This window comes from Falco biarmicus, chromosome 5, assembly GCF_023638135.1.
Source record: "Falco biarmicus isolate bFalBia1 chromosome 5, bFalBia1.pri, whole genome shotgun sequence".
NCBI classification, from domain to species: Eukaryota; Metazoa; Chordata; class Aves; order Falconiformes; family Falconidae; genus Falco; species Falco biarmicus.
This window is the reverse complement of record NC_079292.1, coordinates 249,476-269,354: the sequence shown is the minus strand read 5'-3', so window position 1 is coordinate 269,354 and position 19,879 is coordinate 249,476.

Genomic DNA, 19,879 nt, shown 5'->3' with positions numbered 1-19,879 from the left:
TCTGAGTTTTGTTACAGATTGCTGACTCAGATCACTTTGATATGGAGATAAGGGACACCAACAGGTTAAAAAACTGATGCAGTTAAAAACTGATGCGGGAGGGGAGGTATGTTGGAGGCAAAGGAAAAGAAAAATGTGGATAGGAAAAGATATGAGTGGAAATAGGATTTATAAAATAAGACTTTATTCACAAGTCATGACTCCCAGTCAATAAAGAGCTGCTTCTGGCTGAAAGCCTACCACAGTTCACTGGTGGAATAAGGGTAGGAATTAGAATTTAAAAAGCAATATAAAAGAAATACAGAAAGTTGGGAACAATTAATGATTGATATAATTTGGAATTTATATTGAGTAGAAAATGACAAGGAAGCCAGGATAACCTGCAGTAGTCCCTGACAACTATAAGGAGGACTTTTTCAACTATATTGATAGGAGAAGAAAGCATAGTAATGGTACTGGAAACTGTCACTAAATCGTGAGGGTAAAAAGGCTGATAAGAAATGTGGAAGAGCAGAAATGCTCAAATTTTTTTTTCTGGTTTGTTTTGGGGAAGAATAAGGACTCACATGAAATGAAGACAATAAAATACTCTTTCAGACAGTTTTCAGACTGTTTGCTATGGGAGGGTAGTTAGACAACCTTTACTGTGTGTCAAAAAATGAAAATGGCTGAGCCAGATAAGTTACTGCTGAAATCATTATCTCAGGAGACTTGTGGCATACTTACGATGTTAACCTTTAATAAATCCCAGCATTGCAGAAATATTCCCCTAAACTTATCTTAATTGGTAGTTGTGATTTAGAAATCACTGAATGGGCATATTTCTGGAGAGGGTCAGAAGGGGATTCAGCTGGGACTAGTGCCAGTACTGGTATTCTTCAACTTATTTATAAATGATCTAGGAGTAAAGAATTGGTGGAGAGGCAAATAATGACAAGGGCAGGACAGCTACAGAGATCTGGTAAACTGGGCTTGCTTAAAGAAAGTACATTTTGATGTAGCTACTTGCAAAGTCACAGACCTAAGAGCAGGGACTGGAAGCCAGACTGTGAGTTGTATTCTGGAAGCTGTGGCTCTGAAAGGAAATCCAGGCACAACCCACTGAACATCAGCTCCCAGTCTGATCCTGAAACTTAAAAGGCTAATTTGATCTGTAGATTTATAAGCAAGGGTGTAGCAAATAGGAACAGGGAGGTGATTTTTTTTCTGCGCATGCTGTTAGTGGAATCAGGACTGGATTACTGCACATTGCAAAACTGGAGGGTTACAGAAAAGAGCCACAAAAGGATTCAAGGGCTGGTGAGAGACATAAACAGTTCAATCTGTTTATCTTGCAGGAAAGAACATGAGAATGACTGTATTACACTGTGTAAATACTCCATGGAGTTTAAGTATTGATTATTGAAGATCTATTTAGTATAGCAGAGACAGGCGTAACAGGAATCAGCAGCTGAATATTATAGCCAGAAAAATGAAAATGAGAAACTAGGTACAAATTTTAACAGTAAAATTACTACCAGCTAACAAGGATAATGGAGGAATTTGTGTCTCTTGGTATCTTAGCATCATTCTGGATGTCTTCCTGGGAATTGTGTTTTAGCCAAAGGCAAATCTAAGTTGCTAGTCCCAGACATGTGTAACTGAGTTAAGTTTAGTGTAGGAGTACAGAACAGGTGATTTCCTGATATGCCTGGCTGTAAACTTGATGACAGCCATGGAGGGTGATTTTTAGTTTGGGCTTCTTCATTGTCAGTGACATTAACGCAAAGGTGGCAATGTGCTCCTGAGACAGCGACTCTAAGCACAGGACTCTCAGTACAGCTGGCTTTACACTCTGAGCTATGACGCATGAGGGCTCAAAAGAGGACTGAGGAGATTCCTGACATTGCCATGCATTGTGTAGGGTAGACTGGGGAGCTGAGACCTCTCAGATGTGATTGCTCTGACTCTGTAATGCTGGGATTTCATAGCGTCATTCTAAACGGGTATACAGTGGCAGGGTGGATCATAGTGAGTCTTGTCTAGTTGCTGTTTCATGATTCAGCCAGAGAAGTGCCTAGAGAGAAGATCGTTTACCATTTTGACTGCGGAAGAAGTGACAGCCACTCAGTCTGTAGCTCCGTTTCTTCACCTGAAAGTGCAGTGATTTTGAGGCATTCCTTACACAGCATTGCAGACAATGGGATTTGTGGCTGTTTCCTTGGCTGAATACTTTGGGCACTAGCCTTTCTGCAAACTTGCTGAACAGTAGCCTGGGTTAGAACACTCATAACCTCCTGTTCTCTGAGCTTCATTGGCACGCTTTTTACCGGTTTAGCAACAGCTGGTGCTTAATGGGCCCTTGAAGATAGAGAGGCTGCGTTTCTAAGTGGGAGATAATTTCCTTTGGCCACTCTCAAGGCCCATTTTGGTAGCTCCATCTTGGTTGCCCCAAAAGTCCAGGTGCTGGAAGTAAGGCGGCCAGGAGGCACGAACCTGCTTTATCTCCATGCATTAACACAGCTAATTAACTCCCTTTCGACCCACCCTCCAGGCGATTAATCCTCTATCAGCCTAGTCTCCAGCCATTTGAAGAGTCTGTGTCTGCAGAGGTATTTACAACCCCCAGCTAGCTAGCAGAGAGCAAGCCTGCCCGTTATCAGGGCTCTAAGACAAATGGCTATCTCCCCAGTGGCCTTGCAAAATCCAGCAGTGCTATGCTGTGCTGGCCACCTACTTTCACCCAGCCTCCCTTCTCCACTAACATTTCACAGATGTGACCTAAGCCCTCCCCTTTCATTGCTTAACAACAAGCAGCACCTCCCCAGCTCTGTGAAAACTGAGAGCAAAAGCACTTTACTTCTTAGCCTGCCAAGAGCCACACGGGGACAAGGCTTTTCAAGCTGTCTTGCAGAAATTCAAACTAAAAGACCCATAATGAATGAGAGGGCAGTGCTTCATATTAGCAAGGATAAAAAGAGGTAGCCAAAACATAGAACAAAACTCCTAGTGTGGCTCACAGCTATCCTCATTCCTGGTTAGGAGAGGTGATCTGTAGGTCCGGTAAATGTGTGAAACTGAGCTACAGCATCCCATGGAGTTACCTGACATTTATAGAAGTGTTTTTGACAAACTTCATAACACAGTAGTACAGAAGGAGTAAAACAGATTAGCGTGCATCAGAACAGTCGGCTTTCAGACGTAAGAGTCGAACCAAACAGTTAGCTCAGTGGGTTATTACTTAAAGCATTGGTACCTGAAGTTCTCTGTTAAAACTGCAGTCATCCATCCCTAGAAATAGTTCCAGGCTGGCCGTAGCTGCTGCTTTCCAGCAGGGCGCACTGTGGTCCAGGCGTTGTCAGTGCTGCGCACAGAAAAGGAGGCTGTAGAAAAGCAAAACGAGAAAGAAAAGCAAAACGAGAAAGAAAAGCACCGAGAGCAGCATCAAATTGAGGAGAAGGTATGGCCTGAGCTTCCAGGCTGTGTGTGGTATATTGACCTTCTGAACTGTAGGTATGGAGAAGCTACTTTGTCCCTTCCAAGCTTAGGCAATTTCTGGAATGGTCCTGGGGCTTTTCAATAGCTTTCTTCGCACCCTTAGTGATTACAGGCATGCAATGGATGTACACAAATACATAAGCATGTCTCCTACATCCTTCAAAAGTAGAGACACTCTTCATGTTTTTGGACTGAGGAGCCTTTAAAGGCTGTTAAGGCTACGCCTGCAGTGACCCGAGAGCATTGCCTGGGAGCAATACAAGATGCTGTCCCTCTTACAAGCTGGGGTGCTGCCAACTCAGGAGTTCAAGATCAGACTGGAACCTCTCCTGCTATGTTGCCACGTGAGGACTCCAGAGCCAGCTGGTATTATAGCTTTTGACTGGCCGTCTGTGGTCTGCTTTGATTTCTGGAAAGGAGTCTGTTTTCCTTGGGCTCTGTGTCCATGGGTAATAAAGCCGTGCATTCACTGCTTTTGGGTCCTAGGTCTGTATCACCGCAGGGGTCTTGCTTAGTCAGAGACCTTGGATGAGTTTATACTGGAGCAGGGCTGCCCATCAACCGAGAGCTGTGGTGGAATCCTTCACTCTCCTGACTGCTGCAGTGAAAGGAGGAGGACAGAAGCAGAGTCTTCCGTAGCAACTTTCCAGGGATTATATTTGAAGTTTTTTCCTTCTCAGTAAAAGAAATCATGGCCCACCCTGTCTCCATTTCAGCTCCTGGTTCATTGGACATGAAAAGGAGATGAACTTCTTGCTGAACTGATGGGAAATGCGGGTGAAGCCTCTTAGAACCAGAAGTTGTAGTTTTATCACCACATCGGTCAGCCTTGGCCTAGCCCTTTCTCTAGGGAATGATGAAAAATTACTTGCAGGGGAAAGCCCAGGGCAGTCTGTATGTCACTGAAGTCACAACAAGGTCAGCTTTTGCTAGGAGTGATCTATTTCTGAGTGGCAGCTCCTGCCTGTGCAGCAGCTGGCATTGGTGCCAGCCCTGTTTATAGCTTTGCTTTGCTGTTTGCTGCCCCTTTGGCCATAGAACATTTGCAGGGAGGAAGTAATGGGCGTTGTCTTGCTTTACTGTATGCAAATGTCATATAGATTGAAATTCTGCAGGCTGAATGGGTGCGTGGCTGTGTGTAGAGGGAAAAGGATGAGACAGTTCATCTATGGGTATATTTGTATGGCAGTTGTGCTGTGCAGGTTGTGCTGTGCAGAGACAGCTAAGATATCCCAGGCATTAGAAGACGCTTAGCCATCTTTAGTGTTCAGAATTAGCTTGAATATCAACGCAACTGCACTGTGCTGTGTGGATACGCTCAGTGTGACAGTCTTCTCAGAAACTGGTAAGCTCTTCAGGTAATTCGGGCCAGAATTTAGTATCTAGTTTAGTATGAGAACATCAACAGTTAATAATCCATGCCATCTGTTCCTCACCCTAAGCCCTTTTAACTAGTCCTGCTAATTTGATGATGAGGTAAGAAGTACAACTGGGGGCCTGACAGGGCTTGTAGCCTTGCCCCTCCTGCAGGAGAGAGAATTGGATGTCCTCTAAGCATTCGATGGGTTTTGAATCCCAGCATCGACTGCTTTGTGTTCTCTCAGAATTCGGAGATCGATGTGAGGTTCTTTGCCCCTAATCCAGCCCCCGTTCATCATTATCACCTCCTCAAAGTGGCCAGTGCTTTGTTATCAGGAGAGGCAAAATCTTACAAGGTGGCCATAATCTCCTCTGAGAGTCAGACAGATACTCTCCCTGGGTAAGAAAGTGACAGTGACTGAAAGCTCTAGGGGGAAGCAGGCTAGAACAAAGCTGTCCATTGCATCCTTTCATCAAACTGTTAATCTTTCTTTCAAAGACATCACATTTGTTTGGTGACAAAAGCCCCAAAGAAGCTGAATTGAGCCTGAAATCCTGCAGCAAGATTTAGAGGAAGCGTCTTTCATTCAGAGCAGGGAGGGGCGAGAGTCCTTCGTTTTCTTCCTACCAACCAATGGGCTCACAGAAGCCCACGAAGGTGACGGATTAATGCAGGGGCTCCCCAGGTAGATGCTACGTGACTCATGCCACGCTCCAAAAATGATTCCACAGCGACCAGCTGAACAAGAAATACGGAGTGTGACAAGATCCAGCATAAACTTGTGCTTTGGAAGGAGGGTGCTTTGCCTCTCTGAGAGATTTGCAAATTTACTACAGAAGACCCAAGATACAATGATCAGTATTACAGTTGTCAGAATCCAAATAGCACAGATTTTAACCAGTTTTTCTACTCCTAAGTTTTGATTGTATATTGTCTTGCTGTTTCCTCTAGTGCACAGCCCTGTTCCAAATCTTTGTTCTGGATGCTTTCTGTGCAAAGTCTGCATCTTTTTCTCAAGGACAACAACAAAAGTTAAAAGGATTCTAGCTCTATTCTAATTATCAGGTGGATTTAGGACTTAAGGGCAAACTAACTGGGCAATAAGGGAGGCTGTAATTTGATGTGTGTTACTTCTGTGCTAGCTTTTTCAGTCTTTCCCATCCTTTGCTGCTCATTTATGTCTGTGTATTGTCCCTTCTTTTGTGTTGGCATTGCTGGCTGTGCAGCCAGATTTCAGCTGGAAAAATAACTTTATTTTTGGCTAAACTATTTTTCAGCCAGATCGTTCCCTGACCTGGTTCACTGAGCAGTAAATAAACACTTTTGTGGTCTCTGTGATGGAAGAGTGATGAGGAGGGGAATAAGGGTTTGGGGGCAGAGCCTGCTTAACCGGATTAAGCAGCACTGTTGTCAGATGTCTAAGTACGGCCTCATTTCAGCCAGTACTTGGAGGCACCTGAATACTGTGCTCCTGGGACAACATTGCAATGCCTGGGTCTTCCTTGTCAGCAGAAACAGGTACTTTGTGCGTAAATGGAAGGCCCAGGGCTGTCTTAATCATTTGTGCTGCAGAGGCATCCCCAGTGGGGGAGGATAATGGAGAGAAAAACCCTCTGAAGCGAGACCATTTTACTTTGAGGTTTGGGCATGGTTGTATTTGTGTGTCAAAGATGTGGCAGGCATTAGGACCACGCAAGAGCCACTTGGAAGCATCTGACTGTTTGTAATCTGTGCTTTCCTGGCTCTGGAGGCTTTTAAAAATAGTACCGAACCTGCCACCAGTCTGTGTTTTTATTTAATTATTATTAAATAGTTATATGGGGAATTGGAAATATTGACAGCAGTGTTAACGTATGGGGTGCAGGTGGTGTGTCAAGCAAATGAAAGAGATTTAGTTTGTAGCCAGTAAGTGGCATGAAGGAGTCTGAGCCCCACATGTAAGAGCATTTGGATGTGTGTCCTTATGGCTGGTAGGCTGTGCCTCAAATTTCCGAGCAGCAAAATTTCCTTACAGCTGCTCTGCTTTGCAATTTGTCTTTGTTTCCTATCGACAGCAGATTAGAAGTAGGAAGCTCTTTGCAGTGCTAGATTTTCTGTTGGAGGGAAATGGAAGCTAAATCCCACGGGTGTAGTGTAGCTTTGTCAGAGCTAAGTGCCTGGGGTCACGCAGCCAAGCAGTGGCTGCTTTTGCAAAGGGAAGCGGTTATGTTACCCCTCTGTGGGTGTTAATATTTGTGCTATAACTCCATACTTCACCCTCACTCAGAACTGAACTGCAGCAAGGTAGGTTATAACCTGCTCATGTGGCAGCATATTGCGTTAATGGTAAGAGCAACCATGCTGACGCTGCTTTTCCCTTGAGACATTTCCTCCTTTGAAGAGGAATTGATAATGTCACTTTTATGACCCTCTGTGAGCTTTTGCGACATGGAGCCTCTCTATCAGCCTGTCTAGCTCTTAAAGCTGTTTCTTCTCAAGCTTGTACTGAAACGAGGCATTGCTGAATCACCTCCGAAGCAGCAATGTTATGAGAGGTCATACTGAAAGTGGACCAGTTCCCACAGGAAAGTTCTGCAAACAGCCTTCTTAAAAGGCTTTTGTTTAAAAGCTAATGTCTCACGCACACTGTTGCCTCTGTGAATTAGAAGATTCAGCCCATAGCTGAGACAGACATGGGGGATGAGACAGGGATTTCTATTGGCAACTGGAAAGGAAGAAGAAGCTGAGAAGTAGGTTGACTTTTGAAATTCAGCTCTGGTGTCCTGGCAGCTGTTGAAGTGCCATAAAAAAGGCAGTGGTTTAACACTGGGTGAGCATCAGAATCTTCAAAGCACTTTCTTGTTTGGGAAAGATGTAAGGAACTCCTCAGAATTCCTGTCTGCGTTTGGAGGGGTGGAGACTGCAGCCTGCTCTAAAGAGGGAATAGGAAGCTCCAGATCTTCATCCAGCGGATATTTTTCCCATGCTCTTTCCTCCCACACAGCAGCTCCCTCCCTTCCCTTCTGGAGCAGCGACAGGCAATAGTTTCAACACAGACAGTGCTTGGCTTCCTTAGGTTTGCTGGGTGCAGCTTCAGAATTAATTTGCTCTTTTAAAAAAATGTATTTTGAAGAATGGAAATCTTACCAGAGCGGTGTTACTGTTAGAAATCTCTGGTGTGAGAGCAATGACCTCTGGTTCCCTGTACCTCAGCAAGCATGATGAGTGAAGTTAACTCTGCTGCCTGATTTAGGGATAACATAGGCTAGCTACAGCTCACATGTAGATGCAAGTAAAAATCAGTATTTAACTCTAGGAAAGCCAGCTTTTACTTGCTGTCTCTTAGTTCTATTTGTATTCCCTCCAATGCAAATAATAATTCATAAAATTTTTTTTCCTGACAACTTTTATCTAGGAGTCTTGGTGTACCTTACAGACTGATGCTCTGAATTTCTCAGCCTCCCAGCAAGAGACATGTTGTCTGACACAGCGGCAATGAACAGTACGGGGACTGCCATGGGGTATTCTGAGCCAATATTAGAAAGGATTTGAACCCAGCATCCCACTCCTGCATTTTTATAGTAATAGAGACCTACAACTACCTATGCAATGATTTTACTCCAAGAACCATTTGTAATAGCAGGGAGGTTTAAAAGAAAAGAAAAAGGATAAAAGAAAAAAAAAGGATAAAAGCAGCAATTCATTTTCGCAGTTCTCAGCCCTTTTTATATTTTATTATGAAATGCATTTCTAAGGCATTTTCTTGAAGGAGGAAAGAAGGCATATTCATTTTAAGCTATTATTTCATGCTGTTATTAAGCTTCTGATTAAAGTACTTTTAGAGTGATTTATGACATCATTATTTCAAACTCCTACAAGAAAGGTGGGCCTGAAAAAGCATTTTTTATTAGTATAGTGAGATTTGAGCTGTGATGGAAGAGAACACAATTGTCTTGGAGCTTTCAAGGAGAATAACTTGCTCTGTGTCTCATGAGTTCAAATAATTTTGTCTTCTGGACCATCTCCTCAAATGCTGCTAATGTGGTGAGGTATGGGAAAAAACAGACTGAGATAATGGGCTCTAAAAGGACCAAAATAAGTGGTTAGGTTTCACAACTTTAATGCGCTGCCTTCTTAGAAGGCAAACACCAGCACTGTGTATCAGTGCAGTTTCTGAATTGATTTTCTGTGTTGCAAAGGTCCAGCCTGGAAAAGTATACTGAATAAATCACCTTTGATTGCTGTGTTAGAAATATGTCCCCAGTGACCTGGTTAGTAAAAGGTAGAAGGTGGCACGGCTGCTGCTGTTTTGGCTCTGCAGAATAAAGAGCAGCTCTATGACTAATTCTTGCTGAAAACAGGATCTGAGTGAAAACGACGTTACAGTTTCAGACAGTTTCATGTAATTTTTTTCCTGTCTTCAACGAGTGTTGTGTCAGTCCAGGTGGGATTGCCCTGAAGTAACCTGCTTGTTTTGTTTAGGTCCTTATTTCACAGTAAGACTTATGCAGCATCAGCAAAACTTTATTGTCCCTATTTGCATAGAATTAGATGCAGAATCAAGTATCAGAGAAGAGCTAGAAAGCTGTAACAATTTAATATTCCCCAAAGGTCTCACATTTATGAAATGACAAATCTGAGCCCTTTGGGAGTTTGCAGCTTGGACAGACAATAGGGAAATGAAACAGCTGCACATCACAGCCTTTAGAGATCAAGCATAAAAGTGAATGGAGCTGTCTTCAATTACATCTGTCCATTTCTGCCAGGTGTGAAGGTACATGGGAAGTTCCTTTGATCAGCAGAGTTAACTGCTGATGAATACTCTGCAGAGATAGACAAGCCTGTGTGACACTATGGATCCATGTACTGTATTGCCCCAGAGCATAGATAAGGGGATTAAATCAAGTTGAACTGTATTTACTCTAGCTTCTCTCTGAATTTGTCCAGCAAAAAGGAGTCTGAATCCAGATATAGTTCATGAGAGCATTAATATACCTGTTTTCCTTCTCACCTTTCCCACTTGTCATGCTCCAGGCATTTCTTTTTGTTCTTTGTAAATAGTTTTGGGCAGAGGATTCATCTGTGTACATGAACATATATATACACACACACACACAAGCTGTCACATGTACCCAGGCTGCTGGATGCTTCCAGTATGTTGGGAGACGTTTAGCAAACCAGATAATCCCTAGAGGCTCTCACCACCCAGCAGGGCAAGGCACAGTCCTATTCGTGACAGACTTGCTTCTCAGAGGACTGGTCCTAAATCAAAGACAATGAGAGTTCCTCCTTCCATTAGCTTTTTGTCAGAGAAACTCTTTCAAAAGTTTACAGTCATCCCCCTGCAAACCAATGTGTAAAGCCGCAGCAAGAACCACCAGTACGTGATAAAGGGCTCGCAGATCATTTCTGCAAGCGCAAGCTGCAAGAACCCTGCACTGAAAGCAGAGTCGATGTTCAAAGGAGAAATGGAAGAAGTTATTTGTCACATATTCAGACCTATTTGCTTGCCACTTGTTGCTCAACTCCCCTATGCATAGTCTAGCTACCGCCACGAGCAAATGGTGAAAATTTTTAGAGGCAAAGTTCAATAAACTGTTTGAAAGCTTGTCCTTTGACAGCAGATGGCTGTAGTGCTTCAGCCACTGGATGATCTGCCTTGCCATGAAATGTTCTTCACCTGGGTTTCCATGCTATCCAAGTAGTGAAGTTTCTTAAGAACATGCAGATTTTGTCAGAGACCCAGTCAGTTAGAATTTGTAATCCCAGTGGCTGAACCATTAATATGTGGTTTTACTCCAGCTATGACCAAGGTCCAGTCCAGTTTGTGTCCATGAGTAGCACTGGAGAGACTGCATGGGAGTCTAGGGTTGCCTTGTCTGTGAAACCACTGTGTGTGAAGACACTAGCTCATGCTTTAACTAGGACGTGTGCAAGGAATGTTACAGTGCAAGGAAGATGGCACACACCTGTACTGATCCTGCTCTGTATGAAGTAGCGCTTTGCTTTACCGAGATTCCAGCTGTTTCTCTTTAGTGGCAACATGGAGCTGAGTGAGTCAGAAGCTCGCTCTCCGGTATGCAAATCTCCCGAGCCCTTAAAAGATTGTGAATGTCTCTTGTACTTCTATCCTGCAGCCAGAGTCACTTTGTTAGAAAGTTCAGTGACTGCCATGGAAGGCAGGTGTTGCTGTCCATTTAGTTCCATGTTTGCACGTAACTGAAGAGGGTACTTTGAAAGGTAACAGATCAAAGACGACACGGTGCATATTATGATATAACCAACCTGTGGAACTTGCTACTGAAGTAGACAGGGGAAACAGTGGTGCCCAAGAAACTTTTGAAAAGTACAGAAATACGAAGAGAAGAGGGAGGTAACAGGTGAGCAGCAGAACTCACGACACCTGTTTTTACAGGGCTTTGAATTGTGGTGTTCCTTTCTGATTCTGCAGCCACCATATATATTGTTTCCTCTCAACTTCCCCCCTCCATCAAGCCCTCAACTACTGCAGTTTGCCATGAACTGCTTCAGAGACTACATGTACCGCAAGTGAGTGTGCAAGAGCCCAAAGCTACAAGCACTGATTGCCCAGATAGCTGCTGCCGGGCGAGCCAAACAGCCTGTGCTTCCCCACAGCTGCTGGCAGATAAACAAATAGCTTCAGGAGCTGCAGGCAACCCTTGGGCCGTGTCCTGTGGAGACCTGTTGTAGGAACCTGTGGTGTTAAAACACTTCAACCCTTTGTCGGATGCCACTAAAATTGGCCAAGAGTCAGAAGTGAGTGGGAAGGGGAGGACTGGCAGCTGACAGCAATCACAGAAGCCCTTCCCCAGGCTAACCATGACATAAGTAAGCATAGTCACAGCATAAATTGATGAGCCTAAAATTATCTACAAGGATGAATACTGTCTAACTGTCCCAACACATTATGGGCTTTCTGCTTACTCTGGAATTGGCAGATTTTGACTTTGGGTGCAGACAGCCTGACCGCTTGACTCCAGGCCCATAGTAGTATGACAGCTCCAACTGCAATTTTTAATTTGGGCCTGCTGCTTTTGCTTTTAGATGAAGATTCAGCAGGAACCTTCTTCCTTACATTGTAGCCTCTAGGCGTTACTGATTTGATGCTGAAGCTGGTATTTTCTTCTTTTGGCAGCTCCTTGCCCTCTGGCATTGAATCCAGGCTGATGCTCCAGCCCCCTCCCCTCCTGTGTTGTTCCCAGGCTGTTGTGTCAGATGCAAAATAAACACTCAGTGGCTCAGAGCTCCTTGCATCCAGGAGAAATTGCCTTTTCACACTGGCTCTGAACCTCCTCTGCAGAGCCAAAGCAAAATCAATGCGGAAACTAATCCCTTTGCCCCTACCACGCACATCCTCTTCAATGATGGAGCCAGGAAAGACTGAAGAGAATTAACCTTTTCTGCAAAATTCTCTGAGCTAAGAAATACCCTGCTTTTCGTGCTCTCTTCCTCTTTCCCAGTTGCTGCATCAGGGAAACCAGTCTTCTCTGGAGCTGAAGTGTCTTCCTCCTCTTCTCACTACTAATGCTACAAGTTTATTTTAAAAATAAATTTCATACTATGCAGGATTGCTATAGCTAGTCTTGGCTCTCTAGCTAGTAGCTAGACCAAGTAGGTGGCAGCTTGGTAGAGTAACTGCTGCCCGCTCAGAAGCATCCAAGAATAGCTCTAGCCTCTCCTAGGGATCAAGTATACAAGTCTGGAGCTCCAGGGGTCCCTTCCTGTGGCGCATATGGCGTTACTATCATAGCCATGGAATATGCTACTCTGTGAAGCTAGACACAGACATCTGGAATTGAGGGCAGCCTGTAACGCTGAACTGACAAAAGATAAAAAGGTATCAAGGTTTCTGGTCTCCCTCACTTCCCTTTTCTCAGGTGTCACAAACTCCAGTGCAGCCTTGTGCCCTGTTAACTGGTCAGGCAGCCCCCCTCTCAGCTTAGGGACAGCTTGCTCCAGGAATGCTGCCTCTTTCTCCCTTCCAGGGACTGCACTTGTGACATACTGACAAATGGCATTTTCTTGCACAGGCTCCTGGACTGTCCAGCTAGAGAAGGGAGGCACTGTGGTGGTGCTGCGGAGCCTGCTGCGGCTGGGACTGATGTTCTACCATGTCCCAATGACCGAGCAGTACGGCTATGTCTGCTTCGGCACTGGCGAGAAGAACTTGGACCTGCCCTTCATGCGGTGACTCGCCTGTCTGGGATGAGGGCTCGAGAACATTTAGATTTTATACTTAGGAGACTTTTGTTTACTGCTTGTTCTAATAAAAGTGTGAAACCTCTGCACTTTGAGTAAGATTCTTTTGTGCCTGGATTCTGGCCCCAGTTCTTTCCTTAGGACTTTGCTGTGTGCGATCCTCCTTCAGCTCCAGGTTGAATTCCCTGTTATGTGTCACTGAAGATCCTTTAGATACTGACAGATGGCATTTTCTTCCATGATGGGTGAAGCCCCAGGTTAGAAATCAAACCTAGGCCATCTAGTTACACATGCTTACACAACCATGACACTTCCTTGACACCATGCTTACACAAAAACTAATTTGGAGACAGCATGAATGAGTGCCTACTATCACCCATGAACGACAAACAGAACAGGGCTGCACTCAGAGTAGAAAGCTCATGCATACTGTAAGGGATCTGTACTAAACCCTGAACTCTAGAAAGGCATATTGAAGAAAGTATTTTGTTTTTCAAATGTTAGGTTTCATGAAAATTAGAGAGGTCCTTCCAGCTCATGGCACTAAACTGTAGAAAACATTAACTGTGGGCATCACCTGGTCTTTTGCAAAATGTGCTCATTCAGGTTCATCTCAAGGCAGTGGTTTAATCCAGCGACTTTTCCATTAGTAAAGCTCATTGAGCAGAGCTACCTAGGCTAGAAGACATAGTAACTTCTGTACGCAGGAGAAGAAAGAAAAATCTTTTCCCTTCTGAAGGGCTGTAGGTTTCAAAGCTTCATAAAATAGACGGTCAGCCAGAGATTTTATCTCAGTATAGTTAATGAAGTCTTAGCTCTGCCTCCCAAAGCAAAAAGATCTTGGCCAGCTCAAGGGGCTGAATGTAGGGCTTCCATTTCACAAAGTAAGGCTAAGAAGAACCATTATAACTTGGTTTCCTGGGTAAAACGTGTTTATCCGTACTCTCTGTTCCTGTCCATGCTGATAGATGATTCTGATGAAAGCAGTACAAGGTTAAGTGGCATAGTAGTAGTATATAAATAAGCTGTGTTGATCTGTAGCCCCCAGACAAATATCAAAGAAACGGAGCCAAAGCCATAATGACCCTGATAAATGTAATGACCTTTTCATACCAGGCCCATAAGTAGCACGTCTCAAGTAGCAGTGGTCAGTAGGTGCAAGGTACATGCATGTACTACTATACAAGGAGAGAAATGGTGCCACCTTTTAGTTAGAGCGTGGAAAATTACGCGCATCGATCAGGCCCAAACTATCCCAGGAAGCAGCCGTACCACCGATATGGACGACTTAAGGCAAATGTATTTCCATGGGGAAAAAATCACAGGCCAAGTCATCAAGGATGTCAACATTCTGTATTTCCTAGATCCAGGAGTGAAGCACAAGCCAGAAATCCTTAAGGGGACGTGTAAGATACACACGTCTGTTTACCACTGCCATAGGTGTTCTGCTGCAAATTATGGATAGTACAGATAATTAAAAAAATTAATTTCGGTAGTCATAACAATTTCTGTTACTGCCAAGGAAATATAGTTCTGCAGGAGACTTTTTCTTCCATTAGTGTCACAGGTATAAAAGCCCAAATGAGGCAGATCTGAGTTGAAACACAGGTTAATGGGGAATCACCATTCATTGTTGGAAAAAGCAGGAAACATGCTTTTCCAAACCCAGTCATGAACCATGATGAAACAAAAGCCTTCAGATCCTTTCCAGCTTTGAGGTAAAAGTCTTTGCCCCTCCTTTCTCCAAATCATTCTGCACACTGGACTTTGCTTTGCTAAATCTTGTATTCTGCTAGAGGAGCAGGTTGCAGCTCATTCACTGGAGACAGTATAGAGTACTAATGACAGTTTTGGCATAAGAAAATCGGGGATACTGACAACCTTGCAAAAAAAGCAGAGCAGTGGGGAACAGCTGTGCTTACTGACTATGCCAGTTCTGTCCATTACTGGTTTAAACAGAGAGGCTTGTGTGTATGTTTGACATTATCCTTCAGCAAAGGGTGTCCCACTGGCAGAGGTTTTTTGCACCACTTAGGGCCCCTCTTCCAGATAAGCTTTGCAGATCTGACGGACCAGCGGGTCAGATCCCTGCCAAAAAAACACAAATGCATTTCAGCTTGAGAGTGATCACAGAGAAGAGGTTCCAACTGAAGCAGGAGCAGGCACTGTAGCCTTTGCCTCCACACATGCCTCTTTATAAAAGGAATAACCATGAGCAGAGCCCCCTCAATTCAGAAGGGGCCACTGGAAAGGAATCTTTCTTTGTTTTGGAACTTCTGAGCTGCACCTCTGCACTGAACCCCCTGGCACCTGCTTGACTTCCAGTCTTACAAATCAGGTGTAGTCTCCAGGCTGCTGGCAAGTTGTCCACCTGTAGTGAAACTGGAGTGCCAAACCCCTTCATTGCAACTAAGTCCAAGACTGAATGCATCCAGCCTCTATGGGAGGTGCTATTTCAACAGCTGGCCTCAATAAGGTAAACGAATTACAAAGGATAAACTCTGTGAGAAATAAAGTCTCTAAAAAGGGGTTAGTTTACTTCTGGTGGATAATCGGTTATTTCTTCTGCATGTGATGGGTTTCTGGCCTAGTCTTGTATTTTCATGCATTCAGCTTTGCTTTAGTGTTCTCTGTACAATACTACTGCAGCTTGCTGGTGCGGGAAGTCAGAACCTACAGTGTAAGAGGTACTAGAATGGAATTACCATCACAAAACTACAAATCTCTGTGAAGAGCAATGTCTGGCAAATATCCTCTGGTTTTTACCATTTGAAGTTTTAGGCTTGGCTTTGCAAACAGGCAGGGGATTTCAGATCCAGAATCAGTTACTGGAAATCTTACCCTGTGGATGGGTGGCCTAGAGTTTTGTTAGGCTTTAAATCTTTTGTATCAGTAGAGAGGGGAAGAGAGGTCCTTAGAGAAAGAGGAGTCTTTTCAGACAATAAAGATCCAAAGTAAAACCCTAGCATAATCTGCACAAACAATGCTCTAACAAATTAGAATTTGGAACAGACTGATAAACTTTGTCCAGCGATGTTTGCATGCCTCTGGTTGAGTAATCCCATGGTCTTAATGTAACCTCAGTCAGTCATCCTCTCCCCAAACAGCTTTGTTACCTTCTATTTTGCATCATGCAAATTTGAGATATTAGGAACTTTGGACAGAGACCATGTAGTGCATTTGTTTGAAGGCATTTGGCACATTCCTGAGAACTACAAAGCAAGCTTGCTATGCCAGGCAGCCACAGACTATGTAACAGCAAGCCCGTTTTCCTAGCACTTTTCTTCCTCAGCAATCCTGAACAGCACAAATTGAAAAAAGAATCATATTTGGAAGTACCTGCTACTGAAACGAAGCCACTTCCAAAAGGCTTTGCTTTTGCTTTGAGAAGTTTATGTTAGTTAACTAAACACCTAGAAGCAACAGCAGGAGGGATCTGGGAAAAGGTATCGAGCAAGATACAGCCACTTCTTCTCCTATGCATGCATTATATTAGTCTCTTTTGACCTTCAGTGTTATGCTAGTGCATTAGTGGAATCCCTTACATAACAACATCAGGACAGGACTCTTAATTTCTCTTGCCTTTAATTTCACATGCAAGGGGAGTTCAGCGAGACCAAACACAGGTCCCCAGTTTGGAATCTGGCAAAGGCAGCCCCTTTGGGAGAAGCTGCAGGGGTATTAGGTGGGCACATGGGGCTCAGCCCTTCTTTTCATATTCCCCTTGCTGCAGGGGGAGGTCTGTATCACAAGTTTTGGTATCACAAGACGGCACTTACAGTGAAAGTGGAAAAAAAAAATCCCCGATTGTTTTAATGCATCAGCGTGCCAAGTGCAGTTCTGGTCACGTGTCCACATGCTTATGGGAAAGTGCTCCCGTGATAATAAATGATCTCAGTGGGAGAGAAGTGAATGTGTGAATGTGAGATAGATACACATCAATGCTGTGTTCAGGTTTAGACAGACAGTGGCTTTTTAAGAAACCCCTCTGTTTCTGTGTGGGGGCTGGAAGTGCACACCCCAATTCTGCATAGGAAGGAGGATTTAGTACTGGCCTGATTTTAAAGCTTTTGTTATTTCTCTTTTGAGCAGGTCTAATGATTCAAGATTTGGCACCTACTCTTGCTGAACCCAATGTCATGTCCTAGTGCCAGGAGAAACTGTAGGCTGTAGGAAGTGCTATCTTCCGGCAGAGATAACAGACCTGTCATCTTCCTCTTCATCAATGAAGAGTCCAGTGGTATTTTTCATGAGAAAGTAAAACCCTGTTTATAGTATCCTGACCGAGACTGTGTGTGGAAGTCGTGTGTGTGTGTGTGTGTGTGTGTGTGTGTGTAAGAAACCATCTCAGTTTCCAAACTGCAGTGGAATCTCTCCTCATTTCAGACACATCTTGCTTTGTGCACATACAATGATTTGTTAGTGTATCTGAGGAGCTAGTTCTCTTGCTCATTAGGACAAGATATGTTTATTCTTTTTATTATTATTCTTCTAGCCTTTTTTTTCCTCTCTTTGAAGTGCTGAGGTGCAGTCACTCTTATTGGCTGTTTGTGGACAACGCCGTGGTTTGGTTTGTGCATTTTGCTCCAGATGAGGGCAATTTCCTTTTGGGGAAAAATATTACTGGGAGGAAGCTTCTTGTGACACTTTATGGATGCTGTGGACCTCAACTATTGGGATGTAATGATGTTAAATAATAACAGCAACCTTTACTCTTCCTCTGCTGATCATTTTTGGAGCAGTGCTCTGCTATTGTGCTTCTCTAGCTGTCCCTCCTCCTCTCCCGTTCCCCTCTGCCCATCCCTTGGCTTGCACCTGTACGTCCCACTTGCCCACTGTCCAGGTACCTTTGGGGAAGCACAGATATGTCTATAGTCCAAAATCCTACTGTGACTTGTTGAAAGTGTTCCAGCAGTGGTGAAAATGCTACATTTCATAGCAAACTCAACAAAAAGAAAGGGCTTTGCATGGATGACTCAGTTAATTTCCCTTTGCCTACAGCAGAAGCAGCTGAAGGATTTCCAGCTGGTTGCCCCATTAGCCAGGGTGTCTCACTGCGGGTCTATTGAAATTGCACACATAGCAGCAGCCATGGCTGTTGCACCGGTGAGCTAAAGAGGGCACTTGAGGCTTTCGAGCAGCAAAGACAGAGTCCTGACAACAACATACGGAAACCAGGCAAACCATCCCTGGCCTGCTGGTCTTAAGTCTTAAGGTTAAGTCTTAGGGTTCAGTCTTAAGGTTAAGTCTTAGGGTTAGATCTTTAGGTTAAGACTTATGGTTAAGTTTCAGGGATAAGTCTTAAGTTTAAGTCTTAGGGTTAAGTCTTCAGGTTAATTCTTAAGGTTGAGTCTTAGGGTTAAGTCTTAAGCTTAATTCTTAAGGTTAAGTCTTAGGGTTAAGTCTTAAGGTTAATTCTATAAGGTTAAGTCTTAGGGTTAGGTCTTTAGGTTAAGACTTATGGTTAAGTATCAGGGATAAGTCTTAAGGGTAAGTCTTAAGGTTAAGTCTAAAGGTTGAGTCTTAGGGTTAAGTCTTCAGGTTAATTCTTAAGGTTGAGTCTTAGGCTTAAGTCTTAAGGATGAGTCTTAAAGTTAAGTCTCTAGGCTCAGCCTTAGGGTTAAGACTTAGGGTTAAGTCTTAAGGTTAAGTCCTAGGGTTAAGTCTTAAGGCTGAGTCTTAAGGCTGAGTCTTAGGGTTGAGTCTTAGGATTAGGTTATTTGGTTAAGACTTAGGGTTACATCTCAAGGTTAAGACTTAGGGTTAAATCTCCCCCAGCCGGAGGGCCTCCCCCAGCCCTCAGCAGCACAGGGGTGTGGGGGCAGGAGAGGAGAGGAGGGTCTCCCTGAAACCCCCATCTCAGCTGCTTGCCTCGCCCTGGCCTTCAGGACAGCAGGCACTGGCCCCTTCGGGGACCTGCTGGCAAGAGTCCCAGGGCACTCCCCCTTCCCCTTCTGGGGATGCATCCCATCCGCGCAGCGATGAGCAAAGCAGCAGAGAAGAAGCCAGCAGTGGCCCCTCTCCCCCAGTTCCGACACACACATTCCTCCCTCCCTCCCAGTTCTTGAGCCATATGCCAGCCTCTTCCCCAGTTCCCAGGGCCATACCCCTCTCACTCCCCGACTTGTGCAGCGATGAGCAACCAGACACAGAAGAAACCAGGTGTGGCCCCTCTCAGCATCCCCAGTGTTTTTATTTCAGGGGGGCCCTGGGGGGCCCGGCCGCCTCACTCGGTAGCGGGGCAAGGGGAGGCGGTGCGCATGGTCCCCTGAGCCCGGCTCATCCTCCAAGAACCTGCGCAGCCACTGCAGACCTTCGCTGACGTCCGGCAAGCGGCGGAGGGGGCTGCGGTCTCTGTCCTGCGGGCTGGACATGCTGCGGACGCACTGACGGGGCACGGGGGGGCTGCGCTCCCCAGCGTTGTCAGAGAGCCTCTGGCGCTGGGGACCTCCGGGGCCCCGCTGCTGCTGCTGCTGCCACCGCCCCTGCCACCGCCACAGCTCTACCTGAGGATGGAGACGGCTGTGATGATGGCAAGCTGCCCCATTGTGGTCCACCTGTCCCTGCAGGCGGCGGATGGCCACAATGCGCCCCCGGCAGATGGGGCAGGTGGCAGCGACGGTGGTGTCAGCCCAGTGCTGGATGCAAGCGTGGCAGAATGCATGCCAGCACGGATCCACAGCAGCGGGGCCCTCAAGGGGACCCAAGCAGATGGGGCAGGTGTCCTCCCGCCGGGAGATCCTGGCACCTCCCAGTGCTGCTGGCTCATGCCTGGACGCCTCCATCGCTGGTGCTGGAAGTTGGTGCCCTGTCAGCTGCTGGCGGCACTTGCTATCTCACCTG